A 23,848-nucleotide genomic window follows, 5' to 3' on the forward strand; every position below is an offset into this window, starting at 1 on the left:
GGGTTAAGGAAAAAAAAGAACTCATGCGAATAAAAGGGTAAAGGTCCTTGAGGTTTGAAACGCACAGGCACCTGCACATACGTGTATGCACACATACGCATACACGCATGACCACACACACACACACACACACACACACACACACACACACACACACACACACACACACACACACACACACACACACACACACACACACACACACACACACACACACACACACACACACACACACACACACACACACACACACACACTCGCGCACACACACATGCACACACCGAGGTGAAAGACCTAGGTGAATACACACAGACACATACACACACACACGCGTATCCACACACATGCACACACATACATACACACACACGCACACGTATGTAAACACACACAAATACATACACACACGCACTTACGTATGCACACACACATGCACACACACATACGCGCACACACACACACACACACACACACACACACACGCACGCGCACACACACACGCACGCGCACACACACACGCACGCGCACACACACACACGCACAGACACACACACGCACAGACACACACACACACACACACACACACACACACACACACACACACACACACACACACACACACACACACACACACACACACACACACAGAGAAGTCCCTTCTAGGGCAAATAGATTCAGTCACTCGTTGCAGTTTCATTGCTTTGAGATAAACACAAGTTCCTGGTGCTCTCCCAGCATCCAGGTCTAAGGTGACTGCCATTTGCCCTTGATCTCCCAGCATACAGGTTTAAGGTGACTGCATCGATTGTAGTCGCGTACTTTTTTCTTTTTAAAGTAATGAACGGCTCATCAGAAGCTGATGATCATTACAGGAGGTATAGTGATGCTAAAAAAATATAGATAAGTAAATAATAGAAGAAAATGTTATTTGTCTTAAAATTGCTAGAACTAAAGTAATTTGTTGGTTATTCTATAATTCAACTTGTACTTTTTCATCGCATATCAGTGAATATAGCACTCTGAACATTGAGTCTTGCTTATTTCTTTGTGAAAATATTTTTATTTCATAAAGTTGCCTTAAAGGTTGGACCTTTGTAGCTGCCGGGAGACGAAGAGGGTGCAGAGCGACCTTAGGGCACCCAGCGAACGAAGTTGAGAACGAATGGAGCTTTAGTAGTGAGAGAGAGAGAGAGCGAGAGAGAGCAAATACGTTGGAATGGTTTCTTTATACTGAATCCAGTCCCGAAGTGAATACAGAGACTTTTTGCCCCGGAACGCCTTCCTCTCTCCCCCTCCTCTCCCCCCTCTCCCCTCTCCCCCTCCCCCCCCTCGCGTTCCCAATTTACCCACCTTCTCCCACCACTGTTGGGAAAAGGAGAGAAAGAGAGAAAAATATTTGCCCGCGACATATGCTCGTGGCCTTGCACTCTCTACCAATACCCCCCACCTCCTACCTCCTCCACCACTTCCTCCACCACCTCCTCCACCACCTCCTCCACCACCCAACACAATCATCTCCATCGCTAGGTCAGCCTAACCTTACTCAAACGGAATATCCAAGGTCCAGTTTGAAGGATTTTCTACAATTTAGTAAGGAATAGAACAAGTCTGTGTGTATATATGTGTACACACCCCGAAGGATGCAAACATATGTGTTTATAGGCATGTACGTAATGTAAGCACGCATGCATACATGAAATGTATGTATATGTGCATGCATGCATGCGTGTAAGTATTTCAGCATGAGTGTATGCATGCATGTATCTAGGTATGCATGCATACATGTATGCCTGTGTGAAATGCATGCATGCATTTATGTATGAATATGTTTGCGTGTATGGATACATGCATACACGTGTGTATGTACATAATTATGTATGCATGTGTGTGCATGCATGCATATGTATGTATACATGTATATGTATGCATTTATTTTTGTGTGCATGCATGCTTGTATACTTTTGTATGTATGCATGTATGCTTGTGTATGTTTGCATGTGCATATATGTATGCGTATGCATACATGTATGTGTATGCTTGTGAATGTATGAATGTGTATGTATGCATGTGTAAGTATGCATGCATATGACCTTGTATATGTATATCCTTTCTTTTCACGTTGGTTTTTCGTATTCCATCAGTTGAATGAATGTACGTTTCTTGTAAACCATTTAATCCACACGCATTCTTTCGCTTTTAAGCTTCGGGTCTTAGACCTAGGTACTCTATATAAAACAAGAAATTTTACAATTACATTACTTATTATATTCTATATCCTATATTGATGTAATTAATAATATACCCCCGAAATGGTTCATTAATTGTTGAGCCCCGTCGACTGACCTATCGTGACCTGACTTGCTCCGAGGCAGGAAAACTTGGGGCCGCAACTCAGCCTGAATATTTATATTTTCGTTCCACAACGTTTCAACGCATTTGGTTCTGCTGGTTGGAGATTTGCTCCTAATTGCTTTAGACCATTACGCTGGGGAAATGTTCTGAATGCCATATAAGCAAACATAAATGTATACATAATGTATATATACACTTTAAATTGTTTCTATATATATACATAGTGTATTCATAATATATATAATGTAATATATATATGTATATATATATATTATATAATTTTGTCTTTGTGTCTGTGCGTGACTATCTGTCTATATTTACCTCCGCCCATGTCTCTCCTCTCTCTCTCTCTCTCTCTCTCTCTCTCTCTCTCTCTCTCTTTTTCTTTCTCTTTCTGTATGTGTATGTGCATCTGTGTCTGTAGCGGACGTCGGAGAACAGAGAGTTGAGAAAAGAACACTAGGTAGCCCCATACCTTTTGTGGGTATAAGCGAGCGGACCTCCTAACCCCAGGGCAGACATTTCACCCTCCCCCGCTCCTTTTCCAAATTGTTTCCTTTCCCTTAAAAAAAATGGTATATGGTCTCTGCTCTTTTTCTCCCCCTTCGTCCCACTGTCCACCCGTGACTCCCGACACAACTCTCTCTCTCTCTCTCTCTCTCTCTCTCTCTCTCTCTCTCTCTCTCTCTCTCTCTCTCTCTCTCTCTCTCTCTCTCTCTCTCTCTCTCTCTCTCTCTCTCTCCTTTCACCTCTCTTTCTCCTCTCTCCTTTCTCCTCTCTCCTTTCACCTCTCTCTCTTTCTCCCCTCTCCTCTCTCGCGCTCTCTCTCTCTCTCTCTCTCTCTCTTTCTCTCTTTCCTTTCACCTCTCTCTCCTTTCACCTCTCTCTCTTTCTCCCCTCTCCTCTCTCGCGCTCTCTCCTGTCTCTCTCTCTCTCTCTCTCTCTCTCTCTCTCTCTCTCTCTCTCTCTCTCTCTCACTTTCTCTCCTCTCTCGCTCTCCTTCTCCCCTCTTTGTCTCTTTCTCTCCCCTCTTTCGCTCTTTCGCTCTCTCCTCTCGCTCTTTCTCTTGCTCACTCTCTCCCCTCTCTCTCCCTCTCTCTCACTCTCACTCTCCCTCCCTTCCTCCCTCTTTCCCTTCCTCCCTCACTTTCCCTCTTTCCCTTCCTCCCTCACTTTCCCTCTTTCCCTTCCTCCCTCTTTCCCTTCCTCTTTCCCTTCCTCCCTATTTCCCCCTCCCCGCTTTCCTTTTCCTTCCTCCCCCTTCCCCTCTTCCTCTCCCCCCTACTTGCCTCCCTTCCTCCCACTTCCCCTTTCCTTCTCTCACACCCTCTCTCACCCACTCGCTACTTCACCCCCTCTAACCTCTCTAACCACTATAACCCCTCCACACCCATAACCCCTATTACCCTCTCACGTTCTCCCCCTCCCGCACCCCCCCTCCCATACCTCCCTTTCCCACATTCCCCCCTCCCCCATCGCACACATTTCCTCTTCCACACTTTCCTCCCCGCGTACTTTCCCCCCTCCACACTTTCCCCATCCCTCCACACTTTCCCCATCCCTCCACACTTTCCCCATCCCTCCACATTTTCCCCAACCCTCCCCCTTCCCCCCCTTCCTCCCCCTCCCCCTTCCTCCCCCACCCTCCCCTCCCTCCCCACCCTCCCCCTACCCTCCCCCTTCCCCCACCCTCCCCCCTCCTCCCCCCCCCTCCCCCTTCCTCAACCACCCTCCCCCACCCTCCCCCTTCCTCCCCCACCCTCCCCCTTCCTCCCTCCCCCCTCCCCCTTCCTCCCCTCCCCCTCCCCCTTCCTCCCCTTACCCCCCCCCCCCCCCCACCACCACCACACACACACACACACTCGTTTCACTACACCTGCTTTCTTTCCGGGCTCTTAGGGCAATTACTCTCGGCGGAGGCCTGGGGGCCGGCGGAGGTCGCCCAGAGGACCTGCGTCGTTTCTTCGCCTCTTTTCCCGCCGAGGTCCTCCTTGGCCAGAGAACCAACTTCTTTTCGTGACTGGGCTCGTGGCTCGACTTGAGCGCTCAGACAGACGGCTGGCAGTGGATTAGTCCATCAAACCTGCAAGGGACTTGTCAGAGCTGAATAGAGTCGTCTAGTTTAATCCTGAAAACCTTAACTCGTCGACAGAGGAAGCTGGAAGCTGTGTGTACTAATGTATGTTTACACACACACACACACACACACACACACACACACACACACACACACACACACGAGTATATATATATATATATATATATATATGCATATATATATATAATATATATATATATATATATATATATACATACAGTGTAATGTGCACAAGCTATTTTATTCAGTTGGAGGAACAGGAACATCTTACCGACGAATCAGGGTCTTTTATTATCATTATTATAATTATTATTATTATTATTATTATTATTATTATTTTATTATTTCTATTATTTCTATTCTATTATTTTTTATTTATTTATTCTTTTTAGAGTAAGGTTCTGATGTTGGTTCACTATTCAGTTGATCACCTGCACCTCAACGTATTTGTGAAAAACAAATATTTCTACGCTTACTAGAATCCTTAGGCTTTAACTAGAACAAAGCCATTAAAAAAGTCCAGAACCTTTGCCATGTCTCGACATGAGACTTTGCATTAGTCGCTGTGTTCTCTTTTCACCGTTCTTTCCGCCTGTGTTCTCTGCGGGACTCGTTATTTTCACCGTTTATTTACCTCTGGTCTTTTGGCTTTGGTATATGAAGAGGAAATAAAAGTCGAAATAGCCTTAAGCAAGAACTGCCCCCGTTTCGCCCAGTAAGGTTATTTCAGTCTGGCCATGACATTTTGTTTCGCATTTTAACTCTTCAAGACGATGACATTATTCGGATATTTCTGTTGTGGCCAAGAGCCAATGGTATTTTTGAGCTCGTATGGTACAACACTGCAAAATGCTTAGTGACCAAGGAAGAAGGCAAAGAGGGAGAGAGGAAAGGAAGGAAGAAAAAGGGAGAGAGAGAGGAAGAAAAGGGAGGAAGGAAAGAAAGGGAGGAGTGAAGGAAGGAAAGAGAGGAAATAAGGGAGGAAGTAAGGAAGAAAGAGGAAAGGAGGAGGAAATAAGGTAAGGAAAGGGAGGGAGGAAATAAGGACGAAAGGGAGGGAGGAAGGAAAAAAATAAGTGGGAATGGAGGGAGGAAGGAAGGAAGGGAGGAGAGGAGAGAGGAAGGGAGGAGAGGAGAGAGGAAGGGAGGAGAGGAGAGAGGAAGGGAGGAGAGGAGAGAGGAAGGGAAGGGAGGAATGGAGGGAGGAAATAAGGATGGAGTAAGGAAAAAATAAGAATGGGAAGGAGGAAGAAAGGAAGGAAAGGGGAGAGAGGAAGGAAAGGGAGGGAGGAAGGAAAGGGAAGAAAGAAGGAAGGAAAGGAGGGAGGAAATAAGGACGTAAGGAAAGGGAGGGAGGAAGGAAAGGGAAGAGAGGAATGGAATGAGGAAATAATGAAGGAAGGAAAGGTAGGAATGGAAAGAGTAAGGAAAATAATAAGAATGGGAGGGAGGGAGGAAGGAAGGAAGGAAAGAGGGTAAGAAGAAGGAAGGAAAAGAGGAAGGAAAGAGGGTGAGAAAATAGACCAAAACATATGAATCTGTTTCCCCTAAAAAAAGCGTAAACTCAGAGGTGACTTGATACAGTTCTTTCAGATTCTAAAGGGAATTGACAAAATCACAAGTGACACAATTTTCACACTGAATGAGAATCCGACAAAAAATAAGGGCCTCAGACCGTCACGAAATAGATTTAATTTGGAAGTGGGTTGAATCAGCCTCGCCAACCGTGTAGTTAATGAATGGAATAAACTTCCTGCAGAGGCAGTACACTGTAGCTCAGTTCGAAGTTTCAAGATTCATTTAGATAAACACCTAAGCAAGATGTTGTAATGCCTGCCATTTATTCTATATTATTTGTTTATTGTTTATTATTTGCTTGATTATCATCTTTTATTAATGTCAATTTATTAATATTATTTACATTTTTGTTTATTATTTAACTTTACCTATTTATCTATTTTATTTATTATTATTATCTATATTATGATTTTTATTTGTTTATCATTATTATAATTTTTTCGCATCCAACCTAGTTATGAACCAAAAGGTCTCCTGTCAGCATGCTCCTCTTTTGTAACCCTTTGGGATGAGAGAAGGAGTGAAGAACATTAGAGACCCATCGATAGACGGGAGGGAAATCTAGTATAAAGAAAGAATACTCGTAGGATGAAAAGGAGAGAGAGAGAGAGAGAGAGAACCTGGTGAGGGAACCCTGTCGAAGTGGCCGATGAGATGAAAGGAAAAGAAAATATAAGAAAGAAAGGACTAAATCGTAAAGAGTAAGGAGGGGAAAAAAGACGTACAAGGAAGAGAGAGAGAGCGAAAGTACTAAGAGAGGAAGGAGGAGGAGACGAAACTAGAAGGAAGAGGGAAGAGGAAGAAGTAAAAGGGACGGAAGTGGTGAGGGACCCAGGAAGAAGCTGAGGAGGAAGAGGGTGTGGGGGCTAAGATGGTTATGACCCAGAAGGATGTGGATAAGACCAGAGGGTCTAAAGGTAAGAGAAAGAGAAGAAGGTAAAGGACTCGACAAGGGAGACCATTTTGAGGAGGAGGAATTAAAGGCGTACGAGGAGGAAAAAGAAAGGAATAGATGGCATAGAGATGAAGAAAATGAATAGAAGGGAGAAGAGAAAGAGTTGAGTGATGAAGAAATATACAGAGAAAAGAAGGTGTATTTTGTAGCATTAAATATGGCTTCTATCCTTGGGGATCTGATCTCGCCAAAGAAATGGAGTTGGAAAAAATAAGAGAGGAGAGGAGGAGGAAAGAGTGGATTAGTAGCAAGGCAAGGAAGATGAAGAGAATCTGGAAAGTCGAAAGCGGTGGTGGTGGTGGTGGTGGTGGTGGTGGTGGTGGTAAGGAGTGTGTGGTGGTGGTGAGTGTGGTGGTGGTGGTGAGTGTGGTGGTGGTGGTGAGTGTGGTGGTGGTGGTGAGTGTGGTGGTGGTGGTGAGTGTGGTGGTGGTGGTGGTGGTGAGTGTGGTGGTGGTGGTGAGTGTAGTGGTGGTGGTGGTGGTGTGTGTGGTGGTAAGGAGTGTGTAGGGGAAAAGAAAGATGAAGGTGAGAAAGATGAGGAGGAAAAAAGGAAGTGGAAGGGAATTAAGGAGTGGGAGGAGAGAATAGAGGAAGATAATTGAGGTGAATTAAGTTGGAAGGAATTAAAGAGGAAGAGACTGAGGAGGAGAATAATTGAGGAGGAAAATTAAGGGAGAGGAGGAGAATTAAGAAGGAGAGTTACGGGGGAAGAGAATTGAAGAAGAGGAGAATTAAAGAGAAAAGGTGAATCAAGGAGGAGTTGAAGAGTGGTGAGAAGAAGCAGAAAGTAAAGGGAAGAGTAAAATATAGAGGAGGACGAAGAGGAGGAGGAGTATAAAGAGGAGAACGAAGACGAGGAAGAGGAGAAACTAAGTGGTAAAGGAGGAGGAAGAGGAAGAGGAGGAGGTTGAAGAGGAAGAGAAGGAAAAGACTTGTGTTTATGCAGGTCAATGAATAAAGCAAGATATGAGTTATATGTATGCGGAAGAAGTCCCAAATTGAACAATACGGAGGGACAGGAACCAACGTAAACAGTGTTACGAGAAGTAAAGAAAAAAAAGACGAAAACTTAAGATGGGTGCAAGGAAATGGAAAATAGACAAGAGGCGAAGGGAATTAAAGAAAAAAAATTGTGTCAAAAGGAGACACAGAGGAGATAAGAAAAAACAAATAAAAATATGTGAAGGAATAAAGGAAGAAGAATGGAAGAGAATCGCGTTAGACGAAGAAGAAGAAGAGAATGAGAACTCAAAGTGAGAGGAGAAGATGAAAGGGAGGAGAGGGAATGAAAAAAAAAAGTGGGAACAGAAAAGACAAGGAGGAAGAATAAAAGAAAATGAGATTATCTGAATAAATGGTGTGTATAAGAGAAGAGCAAAAGGTAGGAAGGGAGAGGAGGAGGGAGGAAAGGAGAGAAGGGAGGGAGAGGGGAAAGGGAAGGGATTGGAAGGGAAGGAGGGTTAAGGGAAGGAAGGAGGGTGAGGGGAAGGGAGGGAGGGTGAGGGGAAGGGAGGGAGGGTGAGGGGAAGGGAGGGAGGGTGAGGGGAAGGGAGGGAGGGAGGGTGAGGGGAAGGGAGGGAGGGAGGGTGAAGGGAAGGTAGGGAGGGAGGGCGAAGGGAAGGGAGGGAGGGGGAGAAAGCGAAGGGGAGGGATAGAGGGAAATAGGGATCGCGAAGCGAAGGGAGGAGGGGCGAAGGGAAAGGGAAGGAGGGCGGAAGGAAGGGAGGAGTGTAAAAGGAAAGGAGGGAAGGACGACGAAGGGAAGGAAAGAAGGGATGGTAAAGGGAAGGAGGGGAGGGCGAGAGAAAGGGGGGAGGGAGAGAGAGATGGGGAGAGCGAGAGAGAGAGAGAGAGAAATGTTGTACGAGGGTGGCTAATGAAAAAATACTTACAATGTAAAATATTGTATTAATCCCTTAACTACAACCAAAATCGTGCATACGCTTGAAGGCGTAATCGAAAACTGGCTGACGCCAAGCTTAGGCGGGAAAACTCTCGAATGAACGAGCAGAACATTTGGTTCTTACAACAAACTTGTTCCTAAGTACAAACAAAATACACAATTATAATATATATATACATATATATATATATATATATATATATATATATATAAATATATACAAACAATATTCACAATTATATGGTGCTTACACGTACACCACAACAAGAGAGTGAGGGAGGGAGAGAGAGGGAAAGATGGAGAAAGAGAGAGAGAGAGGAAGGGAGAGAAAAAGAGAAGAAGAAGTAGAGGGAGAGAGAGAGAGGGGGCGAGATAGATAGATTATGTGCTTATATATTTATTTGTTTATTTGTCTTTTGTAATTATCTATTTATTCGTTTATTGTTGCATATAAGCACTTACAGATTTAGTCATGTATATTTTATTTATGTATATATTCGATTATTTGTTTGCTTACGTATTCATGTACCTATTTATTTCTATTTTATTTTGTTGATTGATTTTTTTATCATTTATTTTATTAATTTACTTGTTATATATATATATATATATATATATATATATATATATATATATATAATATATATATATATATATATATATATATATATATATATATATATATATATATATGTATATATATTCTTTTATTGCGTCACCAGCCTGAAGTGTTCTACTCCAAAAGATTTTTTTTTTTCTATTTCGACCCTCGTCTCCAGTTTTCTTTCATCTCCAATTTTTTCCTCTTTCTTTCCTCTTTTTTCATTTCTTTTCCTCCTTTTTTCCAGATATATGCGTTCCACACCTGCCTTCCTCGTGGTTGGCTCTCAGCTTCCTTTTTTTATTTTCTGTTTTCCTTTTTTTATTTTGTATTTTCATTTAGTTTAGATTATTTCTATTCCCGTACTTGCCCTTCTGCTATCAGACGCTCTCTCCTACTGTCTCTTTTTCCCCTGCTGTCTCTTTCTCCCCCGCTGTCTCTTTCTCCCCTGCTGTCTCTTTCTCCCCCGCTGTGTGTTTATCCTGCTGTCTCTCTCCTGCTGTCTCTATCTGCCTCCTCCACCTCCTTTCTGTTTCTCTCTCCTTCCCCTCTTCCTCCCTCTATCTCATTCCTTTTCCTCCTCCCTCCTCCTCCCTCTTACCTTCCTCTTCCCTCTCACCCTCCTCCTCCCTCTCACCCTCCTCCTTCCTCTCACCCTCCTCCTCCCCTCCTCCTCCTCACCCTCCTTCTCCCTCCTCCTCCCTCTCACCCTCCTCCTTCCTCTCACCCTCCTCCTCCCTCTCACCCTCCTCCTCCCTCTCACCCTCCTCCTCCCTCTCACCCTCCTCCTTCCTCTCACCCTCCTCTTCCCTCTCACCCTCCTCCTCCCTCCTCCTCCCCTCTCACCTTCCGCCTCCCTCCCTCTCACCCTCTCCTCCCTCCTCCCTCTCTCCCTCCTCCTACCTCTCACCCTTCTCCTCCCTCTCCTCCCTCCTCCTCCCTCTCACCCTCCTCCTTCCTCTCACCCTCCTCCTCCCTCTCACCCTCCTCCTCCCTCTCACCCTCCTCCTCCCTCTCACCCTCCTCCTTCCTCTCACCCTCCTCTTCCCTCTCACCCTCCTCCTCCCTCTCACCCTCCGCCTCCCTTTCTTCCTCATTTTCCTCCCTCTCCTTCTCATTCTCCTCCCTTTCCTCCTCATTCTCCTCCTCCTCATTCTCCTTCTTCATCTCATTCTCCTCCTCATTATCTTCCATCTCCTCATTCTCCTTCCTTTTTTCCTCATTCTCCTCTCTCTCATCTTCATTCTCCTCCTCTTCATTCTCTTCAATCTCCTCCTCATTCTCCTCCCTTTTTTCCTCATTCTCCTCTCTCTCATCTTCATTCTCCTCTTCATTCTCTTCCATCTCCTCCTCATTCTCCTCCCTTTTTTCCTCGTTCTCCTCTCTCTCAACTTCATTCTCCTCCTTCTCATTCTCCTCCATCTCCTCCTCATTCTCCTCCCTATCCCTTTTCCCCCTCCCCCCCTTATCCCATTTCCACCGCTCCCCCTCCCCCTCTCCTCTACTCCCCTTCCCCCTATCCTCATCTCCCTCCTCTCCCCTTTCCTTCCTTCACCCTCCCTCTCTCCCTTCTCTCCCACGCTTAACTTCTCCCTCTTCACTTCCCCCTCTCTCCCATCACCCTCTCTTCCCTTTCTCTCTCCTCCCCTGCTCCCCTTCTCCCCATCACACCTTCTCCCCTTCCCCATCACACCTCATTTCTCCCCTCTCCCATTCCCCCTCTTCCCCACTCTCCTCCCCCACTACCCTTTCCCCTCTCCCACTTTCCCCTATACCTCCTGCCTCCCTCTCCCCTCTATCCCTCTCTATTCCCTTCAACCCCTCTCTACTCCCCTCTACCCCTCTCTACTCCCCTCTACCCCTCTCTACCTCCCCCCGCTCTTTCCTCCCCTCTCTCCCCCCCGCTCCGTCCTCCCCTCCCAAGCTTAACTCCTTCACTCCCGCCCTTAACTCCTTCACTCCTCCACTTTTCTTTCTCCCAGCTTCCTCTCTCCTTCATCGCTTGGCCCCCGTCTGCCTGTCGCCTATTCATCTCGCTTTTGGAAATCGGTATTCTCATATTTTATTTTTTCGCTTTTTCTGCATTTTCCTTGTTTTTGTTGGCCATTTCCGTGCTTCTTCTGACCCTCCACGGGGTCTCGAGTCTTCACGGTTCCCCCTGAATTTTGCTCGCGCTCTTCAACATTTATTTCTTTTATTCATTTATTAATATTTTTTCCGCGTTCGTATATCTTTCTCTTTAGTTGGGAGTTTTCGTTTACTAACGAAGAGATTTTTTTTTTTTTTTTAATGTGAAGACGTCCAGTTTTGACCTAATTTTGCAAAACCCTCCCCTTTATCCTCCCCTTTACCGTCCCCTTTATCCTCCCCTTTACCCTCCCCTTTACCCTCCCCTTTACCCTCCCCTTTACCATCTTCTTTACCCTCCCCTTTACCCTCCCCTTTACCCTCCCCTTTACCCTCCCCTTTACCGTCCCCTTTATCCTCCCCTTTACCCTCCCCTTTATCCTCCCCTTTACCCTCCCCTTTACCCTCCCTTTACCCTCCCTTTACCCTCCCTTTACCATCTTCTTTACCCTCTCCTTTACACTCTCCTTTACCCTCTCCTTTACCTTCCCCTTTACCCTCCTGTTCACCCTCCCCTTCACCCTTCCCTTTCACCCCTTCATCCTCCCCTATCTTCCTCCCCTTCACCGTCCCCCTTTACCCTCCCCCTTCACCCTCCCCTTCATCCTTCCCCTTCACCCTTCCCATTCACTCCTTCACCCTCCCCCTTCACCCTTCCCTTTCACCCCATCACCCTCCCCCTTCACCCTTCCCTTTCACCCCATCACCCTCCCCCTATCTTTCTCCCCTACACCGCCCCCTTCTTTCTCTCCTTCACTCTTCACATTACCCTTCCCTCCATCCTTCCCTTTCACCCCCCCCTTCACCCTCCCGTTTCACCAACCCCTTTCACCCTCCCCTTCACCCAGAAATAAATCTATAAATAATAACAATATTTCTTCAAAAGGCGCAACTAGATACGTCTATCGGTAATCGTCATTTCCTCGTACTCATTACTTTCAATTTCCTCCCCTATCCGGTGCTAATTACCCCCGTCAGTCGCCTCGCATATTCGTCACTTTTTTTTTTTTTTTTTTTTCGTAATGGTTACTATTCTCATATTTCTATTTAACCATTATTTGTTATCAGCTTAAATGTTTTTTGCCTCATAGTCTTGGACAAGGATTATTTCTCAGCTTCATTTATTCATTATTTGTTTTTCAGCTTCAAGGGTTTTTATTTCATTAAGTTGACAATGACGTCTTTGGTGAAGTGCCTGTTTCATGAGAAAGGTGATTTGAGTGGAAGGTTTTCCCTCGAGGTGTCTTGTGCATGAAGCTCATTCCAAAAGGAGAGTAAGACTGCTTCCTTTGTCTCCCTTGTAGGGGTCAATCCTTACAGGGTCGTGAGGTCATACGGTGGTATTCCTTAAAAAAAAAAAAAAAAAAAAAAAAAAATCCTTATATATTACGGTGGTATTCTTAAAAAAAAAATCTTATATACATATTTCCTAATATAAATCTTATGTAAATTCTTGGAAGGGATTCTTTTTAAGAATTCCACCGATAGTATGTGACCCATTCTGTTGGAATGACCTTATCTTGTTCCCGCTTTATCACCGTGAGCCCATGGTCCTTCTTTTGTACCCTAGTTAATTCTGTTTTCTATTTATTATCCTTTTAGACTCTTGTACCTCTTTGTTCCCTAGGTTATTGTACTGTCCTTTTAGCTTAAGTTTTTCTAACTTGCTATAATCAGTTATTGATTACCCATGGCATTTATGTCATTACTGTGTTAGCTAGTTTTTTTTATTACCCTTAGCCTAATGTACGTTATCAATTACCACCATCTGTCTCGCTTTCATTACCATGCCTTATTTGTTTATGTCCATTTTGTCCACTGATATTAGTGTCCATCCGAGAACAAACTATTTTCGTTCCTTTGATGTCTCAACGTATCTCTTTCCCTCCATATACCTTCACGTTCCTCGTTACCCTTCGCATCTCGTTACTTTCGCCTCATCACTCCCTTCGTGTTTTCTCAGAACCATCAGTTTTACACCCTCGCTGCTGACCCGCCCCTCCCCTCCCCTCCCCTCCCCTCCCTTCCCCTCCCCTCCCCTACAATCCTCCCCCTGATCCTCATCTTCATCATAATCCTACTCCTACTCCTCTTCTTCCTCTTCATTCTCTTCTTACACTTCCTTCTCCTCCTCATCTTCCTCCTCTGTTCCTCTGCTTATCCTTCTCTTAATATTTTCTTCGTCTTATTTTTCTTCCTCTTCCTTCTTTTCCTCCTATTCCTCCTCCACTTCTTTCTCCTGTTGTTCCTTATCATTTTTCGCCTCTTCTTCCCTTTCCTCTTCTTCCTTTTCCTCCTCTTCCTCCTTTTCCTCCTGCTTTTTCTTGTATTTTCTCCAATTTCTCCTGTTCCTCCTCCATATCTTCCTTCTCTTTCTCCTATTCCTCTTTCTTGTCTTCCCATTCTTCTCTCTCCGCCCCATCCTTTCCTCTTCCTCCTTGCCTTCCGAACTCTCTACCTGCTCTCCCCATTCTCCCCACATGGTCTCTCTCCCCCCTCCCCCCCATTTCGGAAGGCTGTCAACGCCCGTATAAGGTAAAGGCCTTTGTGGAGATTTTAAATCCCTCTATTACTTGTTCACCAACTTTGTCATCTCCCCCACCACCTCCCTACCACCACCACCTTGTCACCATCGGCTGGTTCTTGGAAGTGTTGGCCTGTGTCCTGTGTCCTCTGGCTCCTCATAACTTCCGTCACTTCCCCCAGCACTTCCTTAACTCTTCCCACTTCTATAAACACCTAACAATCGACCTATTTAATACTTCAACACCACTTTGCCTGACCAACACTTCACCATTATTCCATTCCATTCCATTTATTTATTCATATTACTTTAATTTATTATGTCTTCCTTCTGTAGCGACCTTCATCCTTGTGGAACTGGTGAAAGCAGTCAATGTCTGTGTTCTACCTTTGCACCAAATCTGCACACCACCACCACCACCGTCTGTATCCCGCCTCTTTGGCACCTCCCCGCCACCTCGAGGTGGCCCTAACCTTCAAATCTTGTTCTTTATACCCGAGTGCATTCGATGACTTCGGGGCCTGACCTTCAAGGCCTATCTATCCCTGCAACCTTTTAAAAGCCCAGTTTCGTCCTCCATTCCTCCTCCTCCTCCTCCTTCACCTCCTCCTCCCTCCTCCTCCTCCTCCTCCTCTCCCTCCTTCCCCTCCTCCTCCTCCTCCCCTCCTCCTCTTTTTCCTCCTGTTTCTCCAAATTTTTCTCCTCTTCGTCTTCATCATTCATTTCCTCGTCTTCCTCCTCTTCCTTTTCCTTTTCATTCTTTTTCCTCTTTCTCTTTCCTACTCCAGCCTCTCTTTCTTCCTCTTCTCCCTACTACTACTACTTCTCTTATTGTTCTTCTTCCTCCTCTACATCTTCCTCTTCTTCTTTTCCCTTTCCCTCAACATCTGCTACCTCCTCCTTTTCCTTACTCAACTCCTCCTTTTCCTCCTCCTCCTTTTCCTCCTCCTCCTTTTCCTCCTCCTCCTTTTCCTCCTCCTCCTTTTCCTCCTCCTTTTCCTCCTCCTCCTTTTCCTCCTCCTCCTTTTCCTCCTCCTCCTCCTTTTCCTCCTCCTTTTCCTCCTTTCCTCCTCCTTTTCCTCCTCCTCCTTTTCCTCCTCCTTTTCCTCCTCCTCTTCCTCTTTCATCTACTCCCTCTCCTCCTCTTTCTCTATTCCTACTTCCTCCTCTTTCTTCTTCCTACTCCCTCCTCCCTACTCCTACTTCTCTTCCTCCTCCTCTCCCTTGTCATACAACTCATAATCCACCTCTTCCTCTCCCTCTCCATCTCCCTTTCCCTCTTCCTCTTCCTCTTCCTCTCCCTCTTCCACTCCCTCTTACAAAGGATTACAAAGGCGGAGCATGCCGACAGGAGACCTTTTGGTCCATATCTAGGTCGGATGCGAAAAAAATCATAATAATAAATTAATAAATAAAAACTATAATAATGTAAATAACAAATAAGATACATAAATAAATGCATAGGTATAGTTAAATAATAAACAAACTCTTCCTCTCCCTCTTCTTCTCCCTCTTTCTTCCTCTTCTTTCGCCGCCTTTTCTACTTCCTGCTTGATGGTACGACTATTGATTCTCGCCATTGGTATCTTCTTCGTCCACGATGATCTGCACCTACCAAGTCTATCCAAGTATAAAGAGAGTAAAGAAGGTGGAGGGGAGAGTATGAGTGAAGTCTCGGTCCTATTCCCTGGTTCAAAAACTCAGAGTGCTTCAAAGAATATGTACTGTTGTCTTAAAGGAACTGACGTCATTGTCATCGTCGTCGTCGTCGTCGTCTTCGTCGTTGTCATCTTTATTGTCGTCGTCGTCTTTATTGTCGTCTTCGTCTTCGTTGTCGTCTTCGTCGTCGTCCTCTTCGTCGTTGTCTTCAGTGGTTCTCATTATTTTCGTTTGACCAATTTCCTTTAATTTTTCTTAAAGAATTCTTGAATTTTTAAGACAAGAAATCTTACAAGCTAAAATTCTCTGCCTACCACCTTGATCCTTTATTCTTGAAGTTCGCCAATTTGATTTTCAAATTGGATCCACATGTTTGCTCCACGATCCTTTGAGATCCCCTCAAGAGCGCATTCAGACCCTCCACAGCCTCCCTGATCCCCCATGAAGGCAATTTGATCCCACTTAAAGCGATCAAAACCTCTTAACCACTTCCTTAGGGATGCAGTGTCAGGGACGTGAACAGAATATGCTGAGTGGAACGATTGTATTTCTTTGCAAGAAACTACATTTTTTGGGGGGGAAGGGGGACAATATTGCGACAAAGATGAGTGTAAGATGCTCTGAAGGCAATTTCTTAAGATTAGGGATTAGTTAGTTCAGAAGAACTTAAGTGATATATATTATATATATATTTATTTATTTATTTTATTTATTTATTTATTTTTTATTTTTTTTCTTAAGAGGAGCCTAGCCAAAAATGAATGCTGGGTGGCTCTGGTACGTAGGGGTATCACTAGTTGCTCAAGTGTTGGCTACATAGAATGATTACAGTAAGCAGTATTTGTGTGGGTGCGTGTTTTGTTTACCATCTTGTTCATTCCTGTAAGATTTTTTTTATAGTGTAAAAAGCTAAACAAAATGTCAATGAATCGATACGTTTATTTGTTGATTTATTCATCTATTTATTAACACTCGTTTATGCATTGATTTGTATTTATTTATTCATTTATTCGTTTATTTGTTCGTTTTTCTTATTAGTTTTTGTTTATTTCTATCTTATTCTATCTACAGCCGACTGCAACTCAGTCTTCATGATTCTCAAAATCAATCCAACTTCACGGCTCCTCGGAGGACTTCTTTGATCCTCGCTTTTGCCTCCTGCTTCCTCTTTACTCTCACCGGCTCCTCCTCCTCCTCCTCCTTTATCTCCTCCTCCTCCCCCTCCACTTCCTTTTTCAGTCTTTTCTGCCACCTCCTGTTCCTCTTTCTCTTTTGTACCTCCTCTTTCACCTCCTCTTCCTCCTTTTATTACTCGTCTTCCTCTTTCTCCTCTTCCTCCTTTTATTACTCGTCTTCCTCTTTCTCCTCTTCCTCCTTTTCTACCTCCTCTTCCACCGCCTTTCCATTTCCAGTTCTTCCTCCTCTTCCTCCTCCACTCCCTTGTCTTCCTGTTCTTCTTTTTCATTTCTCCCTCTTCTTCCTTCTCTTCTTCCTTCTCTTCCTCCTCCTCTTATTTATCCTCGTTCTTCAGAATTCACATTCATCAGCGGAGCTCCAACCCCACCGTTTATTTTAGACTCTTGCCTCCTACCACATCCAATTCATCCTATTAGTTCCCGCCTACTTCATCTTGCTCGTTCTCCTCCTCTTGCTCCACCTCTTCCTTCTCCTCCTCCTCCTCTTCCTCCTCCTTTTTCTCATCGTTCTCGTCTTCATCCTCCTTGTCCTCCTTATCCTCTTTGTCCTTCTTATCCTCCTTGTCCTCTTTGTCCTCCTTGTCCTCCTCGTCCTCTTTGTCTTCCTTGTCCTTCTTGTCATTCTTGTCCTCCTCGTCATTCTTGTCCTTATATTTGTCTTCCTTGTCATACTTGTCCTTATTTGTCATCCTTGTCCTCTTTGTCATCCTTGTCATTTCTTGTCCTTGTATTTGTCCACGTCGTCCTCCTCCTTGCTTATCCTTTACCCCCATTCCTTCTCCTTTGTCATTCTTTTTTCTTACTTTCTTCGATGTGTTTATTTTCGTCTCGCTGGCTCTACGCCGCTGCGTCTTGATCCATTTCCCAACTTTTCTGATCTCATTTCTAACCTCGGATCCCTTTCAGCCTCGGTTGGGATCCTCTTCCAAAGCCCATTGTGTTCTCACATCGATCCCCCTTCAGATGAAAACTAGCCCCTTCTTCTTTCCCCTCGATCCTCTTCCTAAAGTCGGAATCTCCTTTAAAGCACTTTGAACCCTTTAATTGCGTCTAAATCCTCCTTAAAGCGATTGGGATTCTTTTTAGCTGTACAGTCTTGTCGTGTAGAGAATCTCATTTGCACCGTGAGCGGGGATCTATGCTTGATCCCTTGCAGGCCACTTGCCCCGGCTGTTCTCAGATGATATACTAAAGATGAGGTCTTTCCTATAGCTAAGTGCTCCTGTCTTTTTTTTTTTTTCATACGCTTCTTTACGTTTTTGATATATTTTTACGGAACTGTTAATTTTTGTAAAAGTGAAACCAAAATGTTAAATTTCAGGTACGAAAAGGAAATATTCTCACCATTAACACATTTATATGTCTAAGATGTTTACACAATTTTGTCTAATGAACGCTAGAAAATTCCTTCCAGTACTATACTTCCTCTTCAACAATACCTGTACTCTTCTCCACCAAAACTGGATCTCCATCACTTCTGTTTACCTCTCCAACACTCGTTTCGTGTATAATTCTTCTACACACACAACGTTCTTCATCGTTCGTGTCCATTCTCCAATGTTTCTGTCTTCTCCAACAGATTTACACATCCAACACGTCAACTTCTTTTTCATAATTGTTTCCTTTCTAACAACCAGATATTCTCTTCAACATTTCAACCTCCTTCTCCAGCACTACTACCTCGTCTCTGGCATCTTGTTTCATCTCCAACACTCCTAGATCCTCTCCAACACTCCTAGATCCTCTCCAACACCTCTGCCTTCTCTCAAACGCACCTCTACCTCCAGCTCTCCAATCTTCTTCAGAAGTCTGCTTCCTCTCGGCCTTTTCACGCCTCTACTCCGAAACAGTCTTTTACAGAAAACGCGCTCCAGTTCTTCTCAGTTATCTTTATTCCATAGATTGGTGGTGTCTGCCTCAATTATCTTCTTCCCCTTCCTCCTCCTCCTCCTCTTCATACTCTTCCTCCTCATGGTCCTCTATTTCCTCTTCCTCTATCTCCTCATCGTATTCCACTTCCTCTTGCTTCTTATACTCTCTACCCCTCCATATGCACCTCTTCCACATTCTCCACCTCTTTCTCCTCCTCCACTTCCTCCTCCTCCTCTTATTTTTCACTCCACTTTTTCCGTGTACCCCTACTCTCACACCACTTCCTCCTCCTCCTCCTCCTCTACTTCTTCCTCTTTCTCTTCCACTTGTCTTTTCTTCCCACTTCTCTCCTTCATTTTCCTTTTACATTTATTTTCCCCTTCCACTTTTTCCTCGTGTTTCTATTTCTTTTCATTCTCTTGCTCTTCTCCTTTCGCATCTTCCTCTCATTCCACTCCTGAACTTCTTAACTTCCTCATTTCCTCACCCTCCTCAGCCTCTCACCCTCGTCATTTCACCGTCCACACCATCTCACCCTCGTCATTTCATCGTCCACACCATCTCACCATCGTCATTTTCTCACCGTCCACACCATCTCACCCTCTTCACCATTTCACACCTTCTCGCCCTCCCGTCACCTTCTACACCTCCTCATCCTCCTCACCTCATTCACTACTGCTGTGGACCCACCATTAGATTCAACGATGGCAGTACTAAAACTCGCGGCCACTTTTGTCTCGCGACGGGAGCGATTCGCAGGGCAGGAATAGGAAGAGAACCTTGAGCTCATAGTGGGATGGGCGAGGTGTGGGCGTGGGTGAGTGTGGGGTTCTCCTCTCTCTCTCTCTCTCTCCTCTCTCTCTCTCTCTTTCTCTCTCTCTCTCTCTCTCTCTCTCTCTCTCTCTCTCTCTCTCTCTCTCTCTCTCTCTCTCTCTCTCTCTCTCTCTCTCTCTCTCTCTCTCTCTCTCTCTCTCTCTCTCTCTCTCTCTCTCTCTCTCTCTCCCTCTCTCTCCCTCTCTCTCTCTCTCTCTCTCTCTCTCTCTCTCTCTCTCTCTCTCTCTCTTTCTTGTCCCAACACCACCCTCTCTTCCCCAATCCCTCTTCATAAGATTTTTGTTTCATTATTAGCTATATATGTGAGCGCTCAGCCTTGCGCCTCTTTTGCGGGTTCCTGTATATGCTGAGCTGTTTGCAGCTTTGTTTGTGGCTAAGGATTTGTGAGTCTAAGTCGGCCCTTCCTTTTCTCTCTCTCTCTCTCTCTTCTTTTCTCTCTTCTCTCTCCCTTTCTCTCGCCCTCTCTCTCTCTATCTATCTATATATATATATATATATATATATATATATATATATATATAAATAATTTGAATATGAAATAATACTATGTATAAATCTGCATATGTGTTTATGTACGTGCTTGTGTAGGTACATGTCTGTGATGTATTCACGTAGTTTAAATGATTATTTGAATTCCTCTTCGTCGGGCGTCAAATATTTATTCAGTTTCATTTCCCTTTCAGGTGAGTCATGGCGGGATCCGCTGCAACCTGAAGTCTGAAGTAGTAAGGAAGTTCGTGAGATTGTATACCTTTAAGTTCTCAATGAATATATCTATAATTTTCACTGATTTTTTTTATATATACTAAATCAGCGTGGTTTCTGGAAATAACTTTATATTTTGAATAAGGTTAACAGTGTAGCTAAATCAAGTTAGGTATGGTTACGTCTAGACATGTTCTATGTATAAAGGAAATAATAAAAGGAAAATGGTCCAACACATCGCAAAAGTATTTATGAAAATTAGACGTTCTGGTACCTCTCTATATAGCTTCAGGGTTTTATTTTATTCAGTTTTTAATTTTCATAAGTATATAGGAATATATTTCACAACCTCTTACTTTGTGCTCCAGAGAAAAGAGGGGAGGTTTCTATTGCTTAAGAAAAATTTAATTTGGATTTTTTCAAGTATGTATATATATGTGTGTGTGGGTGTGGGTGTGTGTTCACAAATGTGTATGAATGTTGATGTGTACATTTTATAGATTGCGCGTTTGTGCATTTTCCTTTCGTTATGTGTATCACCTTTGTCATTCTTCCACCACATATGTCTTGACATTTACACGAGATCTGTCGAGCGATTCCGACTTCTTATGGGCTTAAGACCCAAAAGGACAAAAAAAATGTATATAAAACCACAAAAGTCATCTCATAAAACCACCCAAGCGAGTACACAACATCCTGGTCACCTTCAGTGGCCCCCTTTCCAGGGCCCCCACTTCCAGGGGTTTCCCTCTCTAGGGCCCTACTTCCAGGTTATTCAAGCCTTACCCCATCCTCCATGACTCCCTGCTTCCAGGACCCCGTTTCCAGGGTCACCTTTCCATGGCCCGCCTTCCAGGCCCCCCTTTCCAGGGCTCCCGATTTCCAGGGCTTTCACTTCCCAAGGCTCCTCTCTCTCACTGCTCTTCACTCATAGGGCCCACCTTCCAGGGCCTCCTTTTCAGGGCCCCCAGTTAAGGGCCCCTTCCAAGAACCCTCCAGTACAGGTTCTTCCCCTTTCCAGGGCCCCCCTTCCAGAATTCCCTCCTTCGAGGGTTCCTCTTGCCAGGGCCCCTTTCAGGACCCCCATTACAGGGCTACTGCTTTCCAGGGATCTTGTAGGGCCTTCCTTCCATGGTCCTCTTTCAGAGTTACTGCCTTCCAGGGTTCCCCCTTGCAGGGCCTCCCTCCCAGGGGTCTCCTTCCAGGATTTCTCTTTCCAGGGTTCCCTCTTCCTAAGGTTCTCCCCTTCCAGAGTTTCTTCAGGGACCCCTACCATCCAGAGCCCCCCTTCCAGAACCCCCTCCAAAGACCTCCCTTATAGGGCTCCCGCTTTCCAGGGCTCCCCACCTCCCAGCACCTCTCCATTCCAGCCCCCTCCTTTCCAGGGCCTCCCTCCCTGCAACCAGCCTCCATCCATCACTCCATCAACCGCTCGACATGTACGGTAATAAATAGCATTCTAATTTCATTACAACTCTGGCACATCAGCAAACCCTCTCTGGATGCGACTTTGAATCCCACGGATTGACACGTGACCGGAAACGAACGAAATGTCGTCGTCTCCATCCACCGTTCTCACAACCACACCCTTCCAGAACGTGCCATCTTTCGCCATCGCTGTAATGTTTTATGTTTTCAAGTTTTGGGTTCATTTCATGATTTATAATTTGAATTTACCCTATATATAATATATATATACTGTATATGTATATATATATACATATATATGTCACCCTCTCTGTCTCCCTTTCTCTATCTTTCTCTAAATCTCTCTAACTCTGTTTCTCTTTTTCTCTCTCAGATTCTCTGTTTCTCTCTTTCTCTCTCCTCTCCCTCCTACTCTCTCTATCTCCTTTCTCCTCTCTTTCTCTCCTCGTTCTCTCTCTGTATCTCTTTCTCTTGCTTTCTATTTCTCTCTATCTCTCTCTCGCTTTCTATTTCTCTCCTCTCCTCTCTGTCCATATTCCTTTTCATCCTCCTGTCTGTTCTCATCTAACACCTTTTCTCCCTTTTCTTTTTTCTTGCTGCTTCCCTCCGAGATCATCATCCTTCCCAAACTCTGCCTCCGTCACTCTCCATCAGCCTCCCTCTCCGTTCCACCCACTCCCGTCCACTCTTTCTTCTCTCCTCATCACCTCATCCGTTGGCTCTCTCTTCCCTCATTAACTCGTTTCTTGATTCAATCGCTTCATTTCCCGCCTGACCTTACTTTTTCTCCACATGTTTTTGAGGCAGAGTCTTCCATCTCTCCTCCTTGTTCCTCCTCTTCCAGACGCCCCTCGAAGACATTTATTCATTCCTCCTTAACGCCAACACTTAACTTCTTATTTGGACTTAATTCACTCCTTGGGACTTTATCAAGTCTTCGTTAAAGATATTATTCAGTTCTTTCTGGCTCTTTTTTTCACTCGCTTTATTTATTTATTTATTTATTTATTTATTTTTTACTCTGTTTCCAGACCTTTGTTCACTTTGGTCTTCTTCTTCCATTTAATCGCCTGTGATCTTTCCATATGTTCTAATAATAAAGATTTAATTCTCTTGTCTAATTTTCCTCTCCCTTGAATCTTTCACTCCTCATAGATACATGTACTTACTTCCATATGAAGACTTCACTTAATAAAGATATATTTATTTCCTTCTGTGGGTTTATCTATTCGGTTTAGAAATTTAACGTTTTTCTGGTCACCAAAGAAACGTTCCTTTAATACTTTTTTCTTAGATTACTTCACACAAATCTTAGGGTTTTATTTGCTCACCTTAGTCACTTGCATCCACTCCCACCTAAGACTTCCATTCACTTTTATCTATTGGTCTTGTCTAGGTCTCTTGATATATTCCATTTTCGGACCTTCCTTCACTCCTTCAAGAAACCTTCAATCGATTACCTTTTGAGATTAGCTACCTGATGAAGTCTCCCAAAACCAGTTTTTACTCTTCCATATTTGTCCAACGACTCGCTTGTTGACCCCGGGAATACATTCACACATTTTTGTTCATCCACTCCGCCATTCATACTATTTCTTCTTCTTCTTCTTCTTCTTCTTCTTCTTCTTCTTCTTCTTCTTCTTCTTCTTCTTCTTCTTCTTCTTCTTCTTCTTCTTCTTCTTCTTCTTCTTCTTCTTCTTCTTCTTCTTCTTCTTCTTCTTCTTCTTCTTCTTCTTCTTCTTCTTCTTCTTCTTCTTCTTCTTCTTCTTCTTCTTGCTCTTGTTCTTCTTGTTCTTGTTCTTCTTGTTCTTGTTGTTTTTCTTCTTCTTCTTCTTCTTCTTGTTCTTGTTCTTCTTGTTCTTCATCTTGTTCTCTTCTTGTTCTTGTTCTTGGTCTTGTTCTTCTTGTTTTTCTTCTCCTCCTCCTCCTCCTCCAACGGATAGCGCAAACGGTACTTCTTCAACCAGCATTTCATTCACACGACTATTGATTCTTCTTCATGTTGAATAAGAATAT

Source organism: Oratosquilla oratoria, chromosome 9 (genome assembly GCF_046742065.1).
Source record: "Oratosquilla oratoria isolate Oo_2021 chromosome 9, ASM4674206v1, whole genome shotgun sequence".
NCBI lineage: Eukaryota > Metazoa > Arthropoda > Malacostraca > Stomatopoda > Squillidae > Oratosquilla > Oratosquilla oratoria.